This window comes from Phocoena phocoena, chromosome 17, assembly GCF_963924675.1.
Source record: "Phocoena phocoena chromosome 17, mPhoPho1.1, whole genome shotgun sequence".
Taxonomy (NCBI): domain Eukaryota; kingdom Metazoa; phylum Chordata; class Mammalia; order Artiodactyla; family Phocoenidae; genus Phocoena; species Phocoena phocoena.
The window spans coordinates 49,379,949-49,384,835 of NC_089235.1; the positions used below are offsets into that span (position 1 = coordinate 49,379,949).

The window sequence follows — 4,887 nt, forward strand, 5'->3', positions numbered from 1 at the left end:
TTTATTCTTTTATTTATTCAGTCATTCATGTATGTGCCAGACAGGCTCTGTACAAAATTTTTTGCCTGATTTGGGAACAAACAAATACAATTTATTTCTTCATGGATTCTTTTTTTTTTTTTTCAAATTTAGGATGATTTTACTTACAAAACAGGTTCTTTTGTTTTACAAAAATTACAAAATATGACAAAAATGGAAATAGCTTCTTGGACTGTTGGGAACTACTTCTAAGCAACCAATGAGTTAAAACACCGATGGTCTTCTTCTTTTGAAGAGCGATGACGCAACGCTCAGCCGCGCTTTATGTCTCCCCAGAGCCCTGCGACTGTGGGCTGCCTCTGGCGGGAGGGCCGGTGAGCCCAGAGTCTGGAGCAGCAAGATCTTCTCGTTGACGCAGAACCTGTACAGCACCAGCATCAATTTCTTCCCACAGCGGGACACCTGGCACTCCATGGCCAGGTGGAAGGCCTCCTTCACACCCTTGGTGATGCCCCGGGTGACCATGTGGTGCTTGCTCAGCATTCCTTGATTTGGCTGTAGTTCCAGATGGATCTTCCCACCTTCCTGAGTTCTCAGGTAGGCGAATTCCTCCAGCATGTTGATATTTGTAACATAATTGAAAAAATTCTCATATTGGAAGTTTCCTTACTGGCAAATCTTATTGACGGCTTTCAAGAAAAGGGGGTCTCTCCCCACGGCCACTCCTGCTGAAGCAGCACGATCACATGCCCCAGCACCATGTCGTCTCTGCTGTCTGAGAAGGCTCTAAGCTGAAAACAAGCTAACATTAAGTGCAGGCAATAGGGCATGATAGCCTTGCTGGTACAAGGCAGAAGCTTCAGATATGAACCTTTTCTAAACTTGGGCTTTATTTTTGAGGGTTCTTCCTGTGACTTGCCTCCGTCCTGGATGGGGAGGTCCATGTAGCACATCAAATCAAGGACTTGGGGCTTCCCTGGTGGTGCAGTGGTTGAGAGTCTGCCTGCCAATGCAGGGGACACGGGTTTGAGCCCTGGTCTGGGAAGATCCCACATGCCGCGGAGCAACTAGGCCCGTGAGCCACAACTACTGAGCCTGCGCGTCTGGAGCTTGTGCTCCGCAACAAGAGAGGCCGTAAGAGTGAGAGGCCCACGCACCAAGATGAAGAGTGGCCCCCGCTCGCCGCAACTAGAGAAAGCCCACGCACAGAAACGAAGACCCAACACAGCCAAAAATCAATCAATCAATCAATCAATCAAACAAGGACTTTCTCACAGGTCATTCTGTACTCCCCCAGGGCAAAGTGGAAGGTTGCCAGCTGGATGAGTGTCAGCTAGAGAGCTGCCAAGTGGTGCAGGCTCGCTATGGCCTTTTTATATTGACCCTGATAGATGATCATATCATTGAGGAAGATTCTCAACCAAAGCTAAGTATCCGTCTTCCACGCCAAACAAATTCTTGTAAATTCCTTGTCAAGGAATTCCAGGGAATAGAGCAGCTCCCAGCTCTCTCTGGCCAGCTTAAAGCTTTCCAACACCTCGATTGAGTTTGCAAGTTCTGCCTTATTGGCAGCAATGTGACGATTCCTTCCTTTTGCTGAACAGTCTTCATCGTCCGAACTCATGCGTTTTTCTCTCCTCTCAGCTAGTTTCCTCTTTTTATGTATGTGTTTATTGCGATCAATTTCTACATCACCATATACATTTGATATGTCTTCCAGAAGAACCAGTGGAACTTGGCTAGGGGCATTAGGACCTTGGAACAGAGACTGCTGTATGCTGTTGACATACTGAAATGCATTCTTAAAGAAGACCAACACAGCGGAATAAACCACTTTGGTTTTTATATTTCGCATGAGCTTCGTTATCAAAGTTGTTCATGTATATGCAGAGATCCTTCATTCTATGCAAAATATCACCGTAGCTTCGTCTTCCTTTATCCATCTGCCAGTGACATCTCATTCCAACAACATTCAAAATCTTAAACAACCTCTCCCGAGGGTCCACGATCTGGGATGCTTTTTCAGTCAGCCCCTCTGTTATGTACTTCTGAGAGCTACGTTTGTTCGGTGACATTAAATCAGACGTTTCTTGGGCACCTTGATGCTGACTCTCTATTTGAGTAGATCTAGTGACATCATTGATATTAAATTCAGCGGCTTTGTTCAAGTACTTATACACCAAATTGGCAGACAACAGAATGTCATGGTTGTTAATTATCAGAGGAAGGACATCACACACAAATAATTTTCTAAAACAGTTAACAGGAGATTCTTGCTCTTCAATAGTCTCAGCTTCCAACAGTGCCTCCCCAAGGCTGACTCCATGCTGTACCACTGTTTCAGGGAATCGTCTCAAAAGTAGAAGCAACATTTCTGATCGTTCCAAAGTGTTGAAGCATTGTTCCGTAACCTGTAGTAACATTTCACACTGGACCCGACCAGGAAGAGTTTCAAATAAACCTGGTTGTTGAAGTCGGCAGGGTAGAGGCTGCAGGCCGTGATCAACCAAGCCTTGGCAGCCCATAGGTCCTGCTGCACCAGCTCGCGGGCTCGCTGCACCAGGAACTCGCAGTTGCCCTGGGCCGACATGACACGGGAGGCCTCTTTTTTAATTAATTAATTAATTTTTGGCTGCGTTGGGTCTTCGTTGCTGCGCGCGGGCTTTCTCTAGTTGCAGTGAGTGGGGGCTACTCTTCGTTGCGGTGCGTGGGCTTCTCATTGCGGTGGCTTCTCTTTGTTGCGGAGCACGGGCTCTAGGTGTGCGGGCTTCAGTAGTTGTGACTCATGGGCTCTAGAGCGCAGGCTCAGTAGTTGTGGCGCACAGGCTTAGCTGCTCTGCGGCACGTGGGATCTTCCCAGACCAGGGCTCGAACCGTGTCCCCTGCATTGGGAGGCAGATTCTTAACCACTGCACCACCAGGGAAGTTCTCTTCATGGATTCTTAAAATCTAGCATTTTATACTTAGCTGTCTTACGGAGCTGTCAAAGTCCATTAGTTGATAAGAATAATTATCCAACAGATAAGGAACTCGTCTATTGCAGTGTGGTCTTAGATTCAGAGCCAGCCTAAAATAAGGGAAACTTTCAAGTACTATCTAATTCATTAAATACAGAATCAATTCAAAAAAACATAGCAAAATAAACAAGATACAAGTCCGTAAACTTAAAAACAGCACAGTCTAAATTCAAATGATGAATAGGACATTTATTAGAATATTTCATTGAGATGAAGTCATTATAAGTTTTAGTGATAGTTAAGAAATTGGGAGGTTTCTGAAAATGCTACTATTACCACTCATACCACTAATAATGACTGCCAAGTGCTTTACATTTTTTTTAAAGATTTTTTTTGATGTGGACGATTTTTAAAGTCTTTATTGAATCTGTTACAGTATTGTTTCCGTTTTTTTTTTTTTTTTTTTTTTTTTTTTTTTTTTTTTTTTGGCCACAAGGCATGTGGGATCCTAGCTCCCCGACCAGGGATCGAACCCACAACCCCTGCATTGGAAGGCAAAGTCCCAACCACTGGACTGCCAAGGAAGTCCCCAAGTGCTTTAAATTTAAGGTATACTTTTTCCTCACAGCAGGTGCATAAGTACGTACAATCATCTCTATTTGCAAAGGAGGAAACTGAGGCTGAGAAATGTTGAGTGATTTGCCTTCTGTCAGGAAGGAGCTGATAAGTGGTAGAGCCTGCACTGTCTTCGAGCTCTACTCAGTCTGTCAGAATTCTGTCTAATAGAAAAGTGATATTTCAAGATGGTCATTAATGAAAGAATTACAATTGTTTAGCTTTTATGCACTGAATTTTAATCATAGTATCTGGAGAGTCTTTCCAGAAGGCTGCTTTTTCCCTCTATTATCAAGGTCTTGGTAGCTCCAGTGCTGGCCATCATGGAAGGTATCTAAGTATAACTCATAGAAACTACAAAAATGTTTTGTATTTTACTGGAATCAATACATAAAACACTGGAGCAGGGACATATGTGATATGTATATTACATAAAGGAAAAGTATAAATTAGTGTTAGGGGCAGCATGGGTAGTGATTACATAATCCCTACCATTTTAGGCAGGCGAGGCCCTCTGGAATAGGTCTTATCTCAGAGCCTGACTGAATGATGGGAAGGAGGTAGCTGGCAGAGGTGGGCAGGGGTGTTATTTTTGGCAGCGGCTAGGACTTGAAGGTGGGAGTTAGTAAAGGGCTTTGAAAAACATGTCTAAAAGAGCAAAAGGGATTAGTAGGGGTAGTTAATCACATCTGGAAAAGACAGGGAAAGTGTGAATTTTGCATCTCCTAAATGAAACATTTTGAAATACAAGAAAGCTTTTTTTTTTCTTTGATATTAATATGTGGGTGGGATTCTAGCATAATGCCCCAAGAAGCACTAGATTCATGACATGGCAGATATTTTATAGGACTTTAACTGGTTTAAGTACAGTTAAAAATAAAGATGGCCTGACCAACTGTTGAGGGCTGGGCATGGGAGTGTAAATGGTAGAACTATTTTATTAATAAAAATAGTCATATTCAACTGTCCATAGAAAACAGAGCCTGAGTCAAGGATTGAGAGGTGATGCTTTATTTGTGGGGTACAATTTTCAGGGTAGTGAAAGTAAGAAAGGGGGAAGTGAAGTTGCTAAGGATGGGAAGCAACAGTAGGTGAAGTGTTACCTCGCTGGCTTCTGCTTTAGGATAAACCTAAAAGAGACAAAGACAGTGGCTTTTGAGGTGCATCCACTTGGTCACTTTGGTATCTCTGATCAGACAACTTGGTGAAAGTGCCTTAGAACAGCAGGTGGGAGGAAAAGAGGGAGACAGACTTTATCTGACTGATGTCTGCATCTCCTCTCTCTTCTTTCTTATTGGTCAAATTTCTTCCATTAAAACAGCCACCCCAACCAACA

General features: G+C 43.4%; 1 pseudogene; it reads right to left on the reverse strand.

The window, feature by feature from the left end:
- Positions 1–243: 243 nt before the first annotated feature.
- LOC136136909 (integrator complex subunit 10 pseudogene) lies at positions 244–2,569 on the reverse strand (annotated as a pseudogene).
- Positions 2,570–4,887: the final 2,318 nt, after the last annotated feature.